General features: G+C 48.9%; 1 protein-coding gene and 1 long non-coding RNA gene across 20 annotated transcripts in view; one reads left to right on the plus strand and one right to left on the minus strand.

Moving 5' to 3' along the window:
• Plekha6 (pleckstrin homology domain containing A6) overlaps positions 1–16,682 on the plus strand; it is a 142,008-nt gene that overhangs the window by 77,255 nt on the left and 48,071 nt on the right. The window contains exon 1 of one of the 19 annotated variants that reach the window (XM_070041747.1): positions 9,568–9,656. The exons of the other annotated variants lie outside the window; for them this stretch is intronic. The gene's annotated coding sequence lies outside the window, so the exon portion shown is untranslated. Of the gene's footprint in view, positions 1–9,567; positions 9,657–16,682 lie in introns of those variants that run through there. 19 annotated transcript variants of the gene reach the window in all.
• LOC138841148 (uncharacterized) lies at positions 4,846–9,175 on the minus strand. The gene is made up of 3 exons (XR_011376332.1): positions 9,091–9,175; positions 8,916–9,013; positions 4,846–5,420 (listed from the first exon to the last, which is right to left on the minus strand). It is a non-coding gene; the product is annotated as an uncharacterized lncRNA (long non-coding RNA).

Here is a 16,682-nt window from a genome sequence, read left to right on the forward strand (position 1 = left end):
TTTCCTCCCCTCATGCTTACCCCAGCGAGTGGTTGAACTTCATCCTCATCCACGCATGGGCCTGTGTGTGGTTTTTAGCTTTTTGAGTGGCTGTTTATGGTTAGAAAATTGCCTGCTCGGCTCTGACTTTGTTCCAGAAGGACCGTCCTGGCTAAATATGACTGCTGCCTGACCTTTGGTCACCCTGCCCTGGGCCTGCCCTTCTTCCGCCCTCTAGACGCATGATCCATAGGATCATTTTCCTGCGCATGCACTGGGTCCTCCCCAGGGGAATCCAAGCCAATATGATACAGAGTGGATTTCAGATGAGGACTCCCGTGGGCCCGTTTGTCCTCTTATTTATTTGCAATATGGTTCTCTCTCTCTTTCCCTTCCTTCCTCCTTTTCTCCCTCCCCCTCCCCCCCATCAAACATACGTCTCTGGTGGCTGCAAGAGAACAAGAAGGGGCTGGGAAGGTGGCTCAGTGGTAGAGCGCTTGCCTTGCATGCATGAGACCCTGGATTCCATTCCTCAGCACCACATAAGCAAAAAGAAAAAAGCCGGAAGTGTGGCACTGTGGCTCAAGTGGTAGAGCGCTAGCCTTGAGGTGAAGAGCTTAGGGACAGCGCCCAGGCCGAGTTCAGGCCCCACGACCGGACCCAAAAATAAAATAAAAAGAGAACAAGAATTCTTATTCTATGCAGCTAGTTGGGTCTAGTTAAGCACTAGAACTTGGGACAGTGCTCTTGGGCTTAGAGTTGACTAACTTTTCAACTTCCAAGTAATTTATGACACTGAAGGAAGAAAAAAGTCCCCCTTCCAATTCAAAAGGTCCTAGGTAGGGGCAGACTTCCCTCCCCTTTGATAGTCTCAGGTGTTGGTTATTTTGGCTCCAAGGGAGAAGGCCAAGGGTCTGTCTCAGAGTATTTCTTGATCCGAGATGGGGGCTGGTTGGAAGGCATCATACTAGATTTAGGAATTTCTAAGTGCCCTTTGGGAGGCTGATTTCTTTCTTTCTTTCCTTCTTTCTTTCCTTCTTTCCTTCTTTCTTTCTTTCTTTCTTTCTTTCTTTCTTTTTCTTTCTTTCTTTCTTCCTTCCTTCCTTCCTTCCTTTCCCTCCCTCCCTCCCTCCCTCCCTCCCTTCCTTCCTTCCTTCTTTCCTTCCTTCCTTCTTTCCTTCCTTCCTTCCTTCCTTCCTTCCTTCCTTCCTTCCTTCCTTCCTTCCTTCCTTCCTTCCTTTCTTTTTGTGGTCCTGGGGCTTGAACTCTGGCCTGGGCGCTATCCCTCAGCTCTTCAGCTCAAGATGAATGCTCTACCACTTGAGCCACAGTGCTGCTTCCAGTTTTCTGAGTGGCTTATTAGAGATAAGAGTCTCCAATAAGCCAGCTCCTGCCCAGGCTGGCTTTGAATCATGATCCTCAGATCTCAGCCTCCTGAGTAGCTAGGATTACAGGCATGAGCCACCAGCACCCAGCTTGGGGGGCTGATTTCTTAGAGACAGTTATTAAGCATTCAGCTGTATGTGCTGAAATACCGAAGGGTTGTATTGTTTGAGAACATAATAGTCAAAATGGAGCCATTGTCTCCTAGGGATAAGCTGTTCAAGGCAGAGACAGGCAGATAATAACTATTGATGGCATTTATTGAGCATTTATTAAGTGCTAGCAAGTTTCTTATGTTCTCCACTGTTGTCCTCTCATTCAACCCTGTGACAAACCCAGGAGGTAGATCTTTTATATCATCCCTTCTTTACAGATGAAACCACAGAAGGGAAATTGTGACCCCAAGACCCTTGGGTGGTGGTTGGTAGAGCCAGGCTTGGAACTGGAGCAGTCTAACTTTCAGAACCCATTATCTCAGGGCTAATGTTAGCCAAGTGCTGGTGGTTTATGCCTATAATCATAGCTACTCAGGAAGCTGAGCTCTGAGGATTATGGTTCAAAGTCAGGGAAAATCTATGAGACTCTCCAATTCACCACTGAAAAGCTGGAAATGGAGCTGTGGCTCAGATGGACAGTGCTAAGGCCCTAAGTTCAAGCCCCAATACCAGCACCCAAAATAAATAACAATAATGCATTTTTGACTGAGTGAAAAACAGTGGAAGGATTAGCCAGTGGGCTGATGCATGCAAAGAGAATTTCATGTTGCACAATGACAGCAGTGGGAAGAGCTGGCTTTGGCCTGGGTCCTGGGCTCCAGTCCCAGCTCTCTCACTTGTCAGCTGTAACCAAGGGCTACTCCCTGACCTCCAGGCTCTTCCTCTGTAGGAACGCACCTAGTACCTGTCTCAAGAGACCCAGCCTGTCAGAGGTAGAGAATTCACTAGCATCATAGTGTGGGGAGGGGTTCATTTCCTGCTCCTTTCTGAGCCAGTTGTCAGGTTTTCCTGGGGAGGGTGAGGAGTGATTTGGGGATTCAAGGTTAACTCTTGTTGCAGGAGGAAAATGTCCAGTCAGCCCTGCAATCCCTTGCTTCTGGATGAGACTCCTGCCACCCAGCGTCCTACTGTCCCCTCCTGGATGACAAGCTGGAAGGGGACCTGTAGTTAAGGCAGCTGTCAGGCAGCTGTTACCCTGTGACCATCTTTCTTCATCATTTCTTAAAAATGAGGACATTCTCTTGCATAACCACAGTACAATTAGCAAAAGTCTGGAAACTTAACATTGATACGATTCTGTTATCTAATGTACAGTATGTATTTAAATTTAGCACTTGCCCTAATACTGAGATTAAGTCCAAATTCAGGATTTTGTTTCTTTACTCTCCTTCAATCTGGATGAGTGCCTCAGCTTGCCTTCGTTGTTCCTGCACCAACTTTTTGTTTTTTAATTTTTTGAAGAACACAGGATCCTCTCCGGATCTTTCTGATCTGCCACCCTTTAGCCCATTCCTGAGCTAGGCTGACTTAGATAAAATGGCTGAGCCATTTAAGAGACTGGTAAAACTCTGTAATCAAGATAAGTAATATCTTAGTGCCACTTAAAAATTCAAGGAATTGGAGGTGCATGTAGCTCAGTTGGTAGAGCACCAGCCAGTGAGTGAAAGTGTCAGGTACCAAGTTTGAGTCCCAGTCTCAGACAAAAAAAAAAGAGAGAAGGAAGGAAGGAAAGAAAGGAAGGAAAGAAGGAAGGAAGGAAGAAAGAAAAAGAGAAGAGAAGAAGGAAGGAAGGAAGGAAGGAAGGAAGGAAGGAAGGAAGGAAGGAAGGAAGAGAAAAGAAAATTTCAAAATAATGCCAACATTTCATAAAAGCACAATTTCACCAGTTTAGATAAAGACAAGGTTTAATAGCAGTCCCATTCCAATATACAGAGTCTGAGGCAAAAGGAGAATTTGAGAATCATGACCCTTCTTTCTTTAAACTGTTGATGCTTCTTTCATCATGGTTTTTGCATTAATTTTTAAATTTTTATTTCAAAAAATTCTGTTTTAAGGCTAGGGCAAGGTAGCTCAGTGCAGAGCACTTGTCTGCCATGCTCAAGGCCCTGGGTTCTATCCCTAGCACTGCAAAAAGAAAAACAAAGAAAAAAAAAGAAAAACCTGCTTTCAATCTTTTTAAATTTTGTGTCAATAGTAATACTTGAACTCAAAGCTTTGAATCCTCATGAGCTTTTTCACTCAAGACTGGCACTCTCTACCACTTGAGCCACAGCTTCACTTTTCATCTTTTGCTGGTTAATTGGAGATAAGAGTTTTATGGACTTTTCTGCCTTGGATGGCTTTGAACTGTATTCCTCAGATCTCATTCTTTGAGTCTTGATTGCTGACTGTTTGGATGTCTCTTACAGTTTGTTCCCATATGTCCTGTGAGGGTGGATTTTTCTCCCTGGCTCCATCTTGCCAGGACAAGGGAGAGAGCGAGGTGACACTCCCATCCAGCAGCTGTTTGTGTGCCTGTCCAGAGTGGAGGAAGAGGGAGGCTGGATGGATGGGGACTGAGGGAACAGGGAGAGGAAGGAGCAGCTTTTCCAGCTGCTTCCACACTCACCAGACTTCTGCCCAGGGAGTGGAGTTTGGTTGGCCTTTCCCTCTTCCCATCAAATATGTAATCTAATTAGAAACCAGATCCTCTCTTCTCCACCAGCCCTGCCGGTTTGCCATTGTAGCACTCCTGCTTGAACCTGTAACCACCCAATGTCTGCTGCTGTCTCCAGTCATCCTCGGAGCCCTTGGGGTGCTGTCCCCGCCTGCCCCTTGAGCATCTTCCCAGGGCTGGGCCAGCACACCATGTGGGTCTACGGTTCCTATAGCTCTGGGAACCAAGCCAGGGCAGAGGGACACCACCAGCCTGTCAGCTGTGCTGGGAGACAGGTCTGTGGCCAAGGACAAAAGAGCTCTAGACTGACGCTGAAACACTCCAAGGTGGTTTACTTAGTCACCACTCTTACTCTTTTGAGCTATAAAGTTGTTGTTTTTGCAGGATGAGAGTGGCAATACATTTCTGCTAGTCTGTCAGAGACTCAAAGCAGATCCTGGCTTGTGAACTGTAATGTGGTTGTGGTTGTTATTCTGGTCCTGGGACTTGAATTCAGTGCCTCACACTCACTTGGCTTTTTTACTCAAGGCTGGTGCTCTAGCACTTGCGCCACACCTCCACTTCTGGCTTTTTTTTTTTTTTTTTTTTTTTGGCTAATTGGAAATAAGAGTCTCAGGGATCTGTCTGCCAGTGCTGGCTTTGAACTGCATTGCTAAGATCTTAGCCTCCTGAGTAGCTAAGAGTACAGGTGTGGCTCACGGGTGCTCAGCTTGTAAAGCTTCGACAAGCCTCTTTAGTCATACACATATAATCCTCTGGGTTTATAGATCATCTTCAGATCTGCCACTCTGAGCACCCCTGCTGGTCTCTGCAGTGTTTTTGGTCCAGGAAAGCAAGTCACTGGGAAGGGCTGGGGTCCTGTCTGCCCCTCCCACCCACTCAAAACGCAATGGGTGTGCCAGGAGGGAAGAGGAGTTGTGTTTGTTTTAATGTCTCAACGGAAGCCTTTTCCTTTTTAAACCTTTATTGAGATATAATTGATATATAACAAATGGCATGTATTTAAAGGGCAAAACTGGATGTGCTTTGTGACTCTCTAACCACAATTAAGATAATTAACTCCACGACTCCCCCGAGTTCCTGCCTCTATAATCTCCCCCTCCACCTGTCCTCAGACAACCACGGATCAGCTTTCTGTCACTGTAATTAGTTTGCATTTTTTAGGGTATTATATAATATAGCCACACAGCGTGCACTTTTTTTTTAATAGCACTATGGGTATTTGAACTCAGGGTTTTCTTCTTGCCAGACAGGTGAACTACCGCCACTTAAGTCATGCCAACCCTCTTTTCCTCCAGGCTTTTGTGCTTTAGTTGTTCCTCACATAGAATCTTGAACCATCTTATGTAGGCCTCTTGGGAGCTGGGATTGCTGGGGTCCGCCACTGTGACAACCCGTTACACAGCCTTTTGAAGAGCAAAGCGTTAGAAACTTTTTTTATTTGTTGTGATAAAGTTCATTGTATTAAGTTTGCCTTATAGTTGGCATACTTTGTGTCCTTTTGCAATTATTATTATTATTTTCTTTAAGTGGGGGGTATGAAGTTGTTAGCATTCAGCAGATCAGTTTATAAGCACAAGGCATTTTAATCAATGTCACCTCTTTTGTCCTTTTCCCCGTCCTACCAACCCGCCCCTCCCCTCAGTTTTCCTAGTTTCATAGGATGTGCATTAAATATTATGGCCACATCCGTCTGCCCCATTCTTTGTGTCATCTTTGCTAAGCCCAAAGTCACTAAAACTTGTCTCCCATATTTTCTGTTATTTATAGTACATTATATAGGTTTGTGGACTACTTTTGAGTTTTTGTTTGCTTGCTTTTCCACTACCAGGGCTTGAATTTGGGGGCCTCAAACTTCCTCGTTCCCTGCCGGTGCTCTACCACTCGAGCTGTTGTTTTTATAAGGTTAGTTGAAGATGGAGTCTTCCAGATTCTTTAGCCCACTTTGGCTTCAAGTCTTGATCCTCCAGGTCTCAGCCTCCTGAATAGCTAGGATTACAAGTGTGAGCACTAAGCTCCTGGCTAAGTTGCCTTTTGCCTCTTCTTTTCTTTTCTTTTCTTTTTTTTTCTGGTCCTCGAGGTTGAACTCAGAGCCTGGGCACTATCCCTGAACTTCTTTTGTTCAAAGCTGGTGTTCTACCACTTGAGCCACAGCTCCACTTCAGGTTTTTTGTTTTGTTTTGTTGTTTGTGGGGGGTGGTAGTTTAGTGGAGATAATAGTCTTAGACTTTCCTGCCTGGGCTGGCTTCAGACCTCAGTCTTCAGATCTCAGCCTCCTAAGTAGCTAGGAGTACAGATATGAGCCACCAGCAACTGGCTAAGTTGCCTTTTTTTTTTTTTAAGTTTTTTATTGTGAAAATACTGTACAGAGAGGTTACAGTTACATGAGCAAGGTAATGAGTACATTTCTTTTCTTCTTCTTCTTATTTTTTTGATCCGTTGTGGAGCTGAACTCTAGGCCTGAGTGCTATCTAGTCCCTACCACTTGAGCCACAGTGCCACTTCCAGCTTTTTTTCTGCTTATGTGGTGCTGAGGTATCAAACCCAGGGCCTCATGCATGCGAGGCAAACACTCTACCACTGAGCCAACTTCCCAGCCCATGAGTACATTTCTTTTTTTGTTTGTTTTTTGTTTTTTTTGTTTTTTTTGGGTCCGGTTGTGGGGCCTGAACTCTGGGCCTGGGCGCTGTCCCTCAGCTCTTCAGCTCAAGGCTAGCGCTCTACCACTTGAGCCACAGCGCCACTTCCAGCTTTTTTTCTTTTTGCTTATGTGGTGTTGGGGAATTGAACCCAGGGCCTCATACATGCAAGGCAAGTGCTCTACCACTGAGCCACCTTCCCAGCCCTGTGCCAGTATTCTTGATTACTAAAGCTTTATAAGTTCTCAGTTAAAAACACACACACACACACACACACACACACACACACACACACACACACACACACACACACACACACACACACACACACAAATCTACACATACACACAAGAAACCTAAGCCCTTGAATTTTCTTCTCTTCCTCCTCCTCCTTCTCCTCTTCTTCTTCATCCTCCTTCTCTTCTTCCTTATCCTCCTCTTCTCTCTCTCTTTCTCTCGCCCCCACCCCCCCTTTGAACTCAGGGCCTCAAGTTTGTTAAGCAGAAACTCTACCCTGTGGATCATGTTTCTGCCCTTTATTTTTTTTAAGTTTTTTTTTTTTTAATTAGCCAGCCTTTGTGGCTTACATCTATAATCCTAGCTACTCAGGAGGCTGAAATCTGAGGATCATGGTTCTAAGCCAACCCTGGGCAGGAAAGTCCAAGAGATTCTTTTCTCCAACTAATGAATAAAAAGCTGGCTCAAGTGATAGAGCACCAGCCTTGAGCCAAAAAAAAAAAGTATCCATGTCTTGAATTCAAGCCCCAGGATGGGTACAAAAATAAATAGATAGATAGATAGATAGATAGATAGATAGATAGATAGATAGATAGATAGATAGATAGATAAAAACAAATAAAATCTCTAGAAAACAATGACAAGAAAAGACACTTAATAATAACTCTTCTAACACTGTGAAACTGAAACACTGAAAACAGTGCTTCTTTTATTTAGATTTTATTCAGGTTTGCTCAGCAATGTTTTGTAGGATAGTGATGTTTTACGGTTTTTAATTTTCATTGTGTGTGCATGTTACTGCGTGATGCTAGTATATAGAAATGCAATTGCTTTTTCTATGTTGATTTTGTATTCTGAGCTGATCCCTCCCTCATTTTGAAATTCAGTTTAGCTAAGCAGGAACCTGGTGACACTGGGGTGCAGGGTTTTGCTTTGCGTGATAAGCATATAAAGCAGCCTGTGACAACATGAGCATCTTGTCCTGTGTGAAGTCAGTGTCATTTCAGCAGCCAGGGCAGTAGAGAATGGGGGGGGGGGGTGGAGGAAGGTGGCCTGCCCAACAAACCCCACATCTCTAGCTCATTCTGTAGAAAGAGCAGGTTGGAATACAGTATAGCCCCTTTAAGAAATGAGGGCCAGCCAGCCTCCAGGCTACTGGGAAGGCAGCAGGAGAGATAAGATAAGGCCCCCTGGCAGGTTTGAACCAGGGTCCTGAGCCACAGTGGCTGGCCTACAGATAGGCAAACAGGAACCAGGGTGATAAGGAAAGGTGCCAGCTACTAAAACCAGGCTGGCAAGAGGTGAACAGTCAAATCATGCATTTGAGGCTCAGTTAGGAGGAGGGGGCATTAACAGCAAGTGTGGAGAGGCCACTTGAATTCCTCTGTAAATCCTATCCTGGTTATGATGATGGTTTAAGAAAAGGGGCGGGGGGGGGGGGGGCTGGGAAGGTGGCTCAGTGGTAGAGCGCTCGCCTTGCATGCATGAGGCCCTGGGCTCGATTCCTCAGCACCACATAAGCAAAAAGAAAAAAAAAAAAAGCCAGAAGTGGCACTGTGGCTCAAGTGGTAGAGCGCTAGCCTTGAGCTGAAGAGCTGAGGGACAGTGCCCAGGCCCAGAGTTCAGGCCCCACAACTGGACCCCCCCCCAAAAAAAAAGCCCTGCTAGGCACTCTGCTTCATAGGTAGTCAATTTTCAATTAATTCAAGCTTATTGCATTCTTTGTGCTCTAGTGAGATGCTCAGAACAGAGTTGGAAACTTCCTGATTTCTTCCTCAAACTAGGAACGTCTTGGCAAGGGCTTACTGTGGCAAGCCCAGAGCTGCTCATTTGCACATATCTGCATAGATTTGCATGCATCTTACATGAAGATACTTGTGTGCTGGATTTAGATTTCCCCACATCAGTTGCCTATTTTTACAAGGACGAAGAGGAGGTTTGTCTCTCCTCCTCCCTGCCCACCTTTCATCTGCATCTTCTAAAGACTCAACAATTATTTCTGCAGCTTTAAATCATAAAGAATACCTGTGGCGGCACAGTTGGTGTGGATTCGAGCAGTCCTCTGTCAGTGTAGTTGCCCTCTTCATTTTCAGCCAGAATTCCTCATTTTGCTCTCCAAACTCCTGAGTGGAGCAGGGAGATCTGAGGTGAAGAAACCCTCTAGTTAAATAGCTAGGCGCTCACATTGCGGATTCTGTACCTGCTCAGAGCCATGCGAGTCGGTTCCTTCCCACTGCTTCCTGTCCCAGGGCTGGGGACTCTCTGGCGACCTTTGTCTGTTCTCCCTCCTCCAGGAATAAATAAAAATATCATCCCTCCCCCAGATCCTGGCTCCTCTATTGGCTTGCCTGGCAAATATTTCATAATGTGGGCTTATCCAATTGGGCTTGATGCCAGAGCCAGACGCCTCAGGTTGTGGGTATATGCTCCAATCCGGCAGGCGGCCTGGGTGGGACTAAAGGGCTATCCCTCTGCACGCCGGCTCAGCAGCAGTACCCAGGAGATAGCATGAAGGTGAGAGTTGCCGTTTTCTCCGGGCTGGGCAAAGGGGACAGGGTGGGCCACAAGCCAGCTTAAGGCAACCCAGCACTGAAGGGGTTAAGGCCGGTCAGCATGTGTGGCTGTTAATGATTGTTTCCCACCAGGGACCTGGTGGGTATTAAAGGAAAACTCTCCCTACCCGTGAGTGTGAGTGTGGATGAAGACAGGGCTAGAGGCAGGCAGCAGAGGCGTCTGGGCCTGGGCCTGGGATGCCTAGAAGAGCTGGTGAGTACGCGGTTATCCGCCAGGTGTCCGTCTGTCTGGGTGACTCTGGGACAGGGCAGGAAGCACTAGATACTTGCTGATCCCATCCACAAGAGAGGACTTTTTGTCATAACCATATACAAATTCTCAGGCGGGGCCAGATTTCAGGATCGTTTCTGTATGTTAGAAGGAAAGCTTCACAAATGTTTCAGCACAAGAGCACAAGAGGAGAAAGCCCTGAAGCTGGAGCTAGCTCCCAGCCAGCATTGTACAGCCCGGAGCAGAGACAATGGTGAAGTGTGGTCACTGCGCACAAAGCTGGGGCCCAGCTCTTCCCTCCCTCAGAGTCATTGTCTCCAGAGGGGCTCCGCCGAGCTCTGGGCTGATCTGTCTATTTCTCCTATGGACTGATCCTGGGACACAGTCCTGGAGGATGGGGAGAGTATGCTCTTGCAAAGATTATAGTCAGCTGTGGAGAGGGACAGACGGGGTGGGGGCTGAGATGGGGGAGAATTTTTTTAATGCCAGTATGGGGGCTTGAACTCAGAGCCTTGTGCTTTCTCCCTTGGCTTTTTTCCATTCAAGGCTGGTGCTCTACCACTTGAGCCATACCTCCACATGGGGGGGGGCAAACTTCACACAAGAAGATGAAGTTGCTATTTGAGAGCAAAACTAGAATTGGGGAAGAAGGAAAATGGAACTTTTGCATGTAGATGGCTGTCGTCCCCATTGCTCAACTTTGCCCAGGGTCTCTCGGTGCACGGGACTCATGCTCTTTAGCCCTCCACCTGCCTTCTTGTGATATGTTGAGGAGTAAAGACAAGAGTTCCTTGGCTTTGTGACATCTCAGCTGGTTGGTTCTGTGTGTGTGTGCGCGCGTGTGTGGGTGCAAGAGCGTGCATATGCGTGTGTGCATGTGTGTGTGTGTGTGTGTGCGTGTGTGTGTGTGCGCTCACTCACACATGCCCAGGAGAAACGTAGACTCTACCCCCTCCCCCTCCTTTGCTGAGAGCCTTTTGTTCCCCTGTCTCTCTTGGGAGGAAAAGACTGGATGACATAATGGTGAAGTTGGGCAGGACATTGGCAAGGACTTCAGCCCTGGAGGGCATATTGGTGGGAACAGGCTGCTCCTGTGCCAGTCTTGGAGGCAGATTGAAGAGATAGGTAAACCCACCCCCCTGGTGGCTTTTTCTGTGGTGGTTCCTCTGGCAGCAGGGCTGCTGGTAGGCAAACAGAAACCAGGTACAGCAAGGGGAGGGGCCAGACACTCGACCCCACAGTGCACAGTAGAAGGGGCCAAGTTTCTGGGCAGGAGAGGCCAAGAAAGAAGGGGAAGTAGAGGAACAGACTTACCTGTCCTGTATGCCTTGGATTAAGACTGGCAGCCACCAGGGTGACTAGCCAGCTTCTGTCCTGCATCCAGAGAGGAAGTCTAGAAGAATTACTCCACCTGCACTATTGCTTCATGTGCTCAGAAAGGCCTTCTCGCTCCATTTAATGTGCTGTTGTTATGAGATTCTTAAACCATGAGCAAGGGCCCTGAGTTTTTCATTTTGCTCTGCTCCCTGTGGCCTGTGTACCTGGCCCAGCCAGAAGCTGCAGTGGTAGAAGTGTTGCTTCAGCTCCAGGAGGTGTAGACAGACTCACCTGTTACCCAGATGTCACTCACCAAGGCTGGCTTCCATGCTGGCTGGGCCCTACACAGTGTCCTTGTCCCCTTTCCCCTCTCTCTGTGCTCACTCAGGGCTCCCTGTTCCTCCTCCTCTCAGCTACCCTGTCCTTCAGGGCTAACTGCATGACACCAGCAGGCCACAGTCCTTGTCTGATTTCCTTCCTCACTCCCTCTGTCCCTAGACCCTGGAACAAACACCTCATCTAGTCTTCTAGATCACCTCCCCTACTCACCCCTGTTAGCTGTGATCCTGGGTGGCACCAGTTTTTGGTGCTGCTTGTTTCTGGAAGAGGGTAATTACCACTGGCTCCTGGTCTGGGTGAATGTGGGGGGTTGGGGGCGGGTAGGTGCAGGGAAGAGAGACTCCTAAGCTGTCCATCTTGGTGGCAGCTTTACCAACCCATCCCTTCCAGGCAAAGGCCCTATAGGGAGGTGGCCTGCCTTTTCTTCCTTCCAGCATCAGCCAGAGGCTGGCCAGGGGGAGGAACAGATCCCCTCAGTCCCTGGATCCCTCTCACTCTTCCTCCATTTTGGCTATCCTCTCCTCATTTCTTTTCACTGTTAGAACCTTCCCCAAGTATTTCTTGCCTGGCATGGATGGGAGGGGGCTGTTGGTGATGATATTTTGAAACTGTGGGGCATACTTTGAAACTTAATGCATAAAACTAGAAAAAAAATTTAATAGACTATACACATTCTGTGTGTGTGTGTGTGTGTGTGTGTGTGTGTGTGTGTGTGTGTGTGTGTGTGTGTGTGTGTGTGTGTGTGTGTGTGTGTGTGTGTGTGTGTGTGTGTGTGAATGAGAGTCCTGGGGCTTGAACTCAGGGCCTAGGAGGGCACTGTCCCTGAGCTGCTTTTGCTCAAGATCAGCACTCTACCACTTGAGCCATAGCATCACTTCCAGCCTTTTCTGTTTATGTGGTACTGAGGAATGGAACCCAGGGCAAGCACTCTGCTACTAAGCCACATTCCTCGCCCTACAAATTTATTTGATTGGACCTTGAAATGTATCATTTGATTTTTTTTTAACTTGTAGACAGTAAATTTCCCATTCTTGTTGGTATGTTAGAGAGCTGGTATTTCCTGAGGAGACTGAGCATGTAATCAGGTGCTGGAAGGAACAACTGGTTGGATATTAGGTATCTCATAAAATCCATGAAAGCCTTAAAGTGGCTCCATGAATATCTAACGCAGCGCTGTCAGTAGAGTGTTTGACAGTGATGGAATGTTCTGGATGGTTCTGTCCACTATAGTGGCTACTGGCCACAGTGGCTGCTGAGCCACTGAAATTGGACTTGTCTGAGGTACTGAAGTTTTCATTTAGTTTAATTTTAATTAAAATGTGAATAGCCACACCTGGCTGTGAAATTGGATGACGCAGGCCGGAGGTGGCGGGGGGGGGGGGGGAGGGGGGGAGGGTTAGCTATTTGTTTTATTCATGATTATAATACCATTTCCCAGGCAACTAGTATGTGCCAAGCCTTCTCCCAAGGTACTTTCAATAGGTGATCTTATTAGCTGCTACCAGCAACCCTGTATTACTCCATATTCCAGATGGGAAAACACACCCAGAGAGGCAAAGTGACTCAGTGCTGGTCACCTAGACTCCTGACTTGAGACCACCAGTCCTGCCCTTCTCCCTAGAAGAACCACACACTGGTTTTGGCCGTCATGTAGCAGTTTCTTTACTCATTCTCCAAGTCCCTTTACAGATCTTGGTTTTTCTCTCTGGGATGTCAGGGGAGTCCAAAAAGGATTATCTTAGCCCATAGCAGGGGACCATTGTCATTTTCTAGCAGCTTCCATGAGTGGCCCCTCTTGCCCAGCCTTTCCCTGTGGTAGACAGTGAGCTGGAGAGAGTCCTCAGCCTCTGAGCCCTTGGTGAGCTCCCCAAGTCTACAGGAAGTCCCAGACTCCTCACTCCTGGCAGAAAGTGGTGCTCAAAATCTCCCAGCATTCATCTATGCCCCAGTTTGCCCCATCACTCGGTCTCGGACAGAAGAGCAGCCGAGCCCTCCTGGGGGGTGGGGGTGGGCAGGTGGACTAGACCTTTCAGGGCAGGTGAGGGGCATCTCTAATCTTCAGCTCTGCCATCATCCTACCTGCTGTGGCAACCCCTCCCCACATAGCACTCTGGGTGGGGGAGGCTCCTGCCTGCGGGGGCAGCTGGCCTGGCTCCCCTTGCCTGCTCCCAGTGATTTATGGCTATCCTCTTCCTCACACAAAGCCTCAGCCTTGTAGATGCTTACCAGAGTCCTGCTGGCCAGCAGAGTGGGGGCAGGAAGCAGATGGAAACAGCTAGCCAGCCTCGGGCCTGGAGAGAGGGGATGGAGGCTGAGGCCTCCCGCTTCCTTCAGCCATGCGTCAGCATCCCAGACAGAGCCACACATGGCAGCGCTCCTGGGACCAGTCCATCCCACAGCTTCTGTTCTGCACAGGAGGGTGGTTCGGGCACAGCCATCCAGAGGGCGCGGGTACCTGTTGTCAGACTTTCTTTATGGGGATCCACAGCTCACGTCACACACAGTCACCAGACCTGTAGTGCACAGGCCTTCCCTTCCTCCCTGGGACCAGAGACCTCGTGAGTTTTATTTCTCTTTGTTCCACACTCCTTCAGAGCAGCACTGCTTTCTTATGCTACGTGGTCTGGTGGGAAGTTTATGTTGTCTACTGCGCAAGCCATCACTTAGTACCTTGGTTTTATTGTTAGAATGAAGCAACACAGGCATTTGACAGCTTGACTGTGGAGTTGCTGCTTTGGAAGGAAGGTGGCATGGGCTGCTTTTGAGGATGTGGAAAGAGGAATCACAGTCCAGCATCATCACTCCCCAAACACTTACTTTGTAAAATTCCTTCCTGTGGGGTGGGTGGGACACCAGAACTAGATCTGCTGAGTTAGGAATGTAGAAATGGCTTCAGTGACCTTAGACCTGGGAGTTTACAGCTGGGCCACCCAAGTCTCTGAAGAACAGGGGTTCAGACAGGGATTCAACCCAGAGCTGGGGGAGGAGGTGTCATTAATTATTGTCCTGCTCTCTCACCCCTCGGGTCCTTTCCATGCTGCAGTCAGGACAGGGCACCTGGAGACGGGAGGGGAGGTGGAGGGTGGGAGCCCCGCTTTCTTGGCCTCCCCCTGCCTTAGCCCCCTGGGAAGGGAAGTGTCCTTGTCCCTTAGCTGGGACCGTGACAAGTCAGCAGGGAGCTCCAGGAGCGGTTCTCTAGGTCCGGCCAGGGTGAGGGTGGCATGGTCCTGTTCTACTTGCTGTGGCCCTGGATCCTAGGACGCAGTTCTTCTTGGCCAGGATAATGGTGTTTAGGCAGTTACAGTCAGGCCACCCTGGGAAATGGTGTTCAATAATTTATCAGCCAGAAAGGAGGCTGGCCTGGAGTTCTGGCTGGCAGTATGGCCCAGGTTTAACCCCTTTTTTCTCTGGGCCAGAGAGAGGTATGAGGGCACGGGAGGGCACCACAAAGCAGCTCTCAGCCAGCTCCCAGGGAGGAGTTTTAGAGTAGAATACTGGCATGGCTGTGCTGTGAGCACCTTACCACCCTTCAGTTTAAACATAGGTTAACTCAGGGTATGGTAGCAGATCAGGAGGAAGTCCCTGCATGACATCTATTCCTCATTCCCTCCTCCTCCCCTGCCGCCCTGTCCTCCGGAGCCCTCAGTGTCCTGCCCAGCCCTGGCCTCCGGGGTGAGAGCCTGCAGATGGCTGCTGCGTGGACAGGAAGGGAGGAGACAGGAATCTCTGCACCTCCTCTTCCCCCATCTCCAAGGGGCTGAGCTCAGGTGCGGACTCCCTGGCATTCCTGCCCAGGGAAGTTGTGTGTAACCCTTCACCATGGAAATGGGGGCTATGGGGTGGGCAGAGGCAAGCAGGGGCAGGAACATCCACATCCTGTCTTCTGGACACACAGCCCAGGGGCCTGGCACTTCAGGGCATCCCTTGCTTGAGAGGATATTCTATCCTTGCCACTTTGGAAATAATGCGTGATGTTCAGGGGCAGAGAAAAGAGAGCAAGTACCCATGTGGAGAGAGTCACTGTCAGCGGGGCCCACACCTGTGGGCTGGGCATGCTGACCTGCAGCCGAGCATGGGCCCGAAACAGCCCCTTCCCACCTGCAGACATCCTGAGACATCCTGATGTTTGTCTGCATGGCAGCAGTAGACGGGGAGCCAGAGGTGCTTTGGTGGGGAGCCTGTGGCTAGGAGCATCTATTCCTTCTGGAATGACTGGGGAAGCTTCCAGAATGCTGCACATTGAGATGATTGGAAATGTAAACCAAGCTAGTTTTTAATTGGGACGGAATGCTGGAGCAGATAAGGCTCCCTGACAATGGTGATGAGATCCAGAGGGGGAAGCAGAAAGCGAGAGCCAAGCCCGCCCTGCCCTCTCCTCCTCCGTTCGGGGTGGAATCTGCTGGCTGGAGAAAGAGGAATGGAGGGTTGGGCCACCAGCCCCCCTTCCTTCTCTCCTCCGCCCTCTCCACCTAATGAGCTGTAAAGCCAGAAGCCAGGGTGTCCGTCCTCAGTGGGGCCAGAGCTAATTCTCTGTCAGCAGATTTTCAGGAGCCATGAAAATGAAGCAGCTTGGTATAGGGCAGATAACCAGTGGGGCCCACGGGAAGAAGGCATGGAGTGAATATTTATCGTAGTGGGAGCCTAGGGCATTCCTCCTGCGAGAGGCAGCCAGTGGGCATGCACTTATATATGCACGTGTGGAAACATGCTTGCTTGCAAAGGGTCCTCAGGACTCAGATTCCTTTTGCTATTTGTGTTTGCATGTGCGCGCGCGCACACACACACACACACACACACACACACACACACACACACACACACACACACACACACACACACACACACACACACACACACACACACACACACACACACACACACACACACACACACACACACTGGGTCCTGGGGCTTGAACTCAGGGCCTGGGCACTAACCCTTAGCTTTTTCACACAAGGTGGGCACTCTACCACTGGAGCCACACCTCCACTTCTGGCTTTTTGCTGGTTAATTAAATCGCAAGCATTTGTCAGGGTGGGCTGGCTTCTAAGCAGGATCCTCAGATCTCAGCCTCCTGAGCAGCGAGGATTATAGGTGTGAGACAACAGTGACTGGCCCTTTTGCTGCTCTTCTGTAGTGCCAGATATATGCCATATGGATGCCAAGGATGTCTTGACCACACAAATGCCCTCATGAAGTGGAGACGAAGGCCTGGAGTGCGGGAATCTGCCTCTCCTCTTTGGAATCTGTTAGTCTTGGCAGTCGTGCACTGCCTGGTCCCAGATACGTCTCGCCACAGCCTTCTTAAACCCCTCTTTCTGGAAGTTTGCAACTGTTCTTCCAGAGAATTAG

The sequence above is a fragment of the Dipodomys merriami genome, unplaced genomic scaffold (assembly GCF_024711535.1).
Source record: "Dipodomys merriami isolate MVZ:Mamm:240054 unplaced genomic scaffold, mDipMer1.0.p SCAF_31, whole genome shotgun sequence".
NCBI classification, from domain to species: Eukaryota; Metazoa; Chordata; class Mammalia; order Rodentia; family Heteromyidae; genus Dipodomys; species Dipodomys merriami.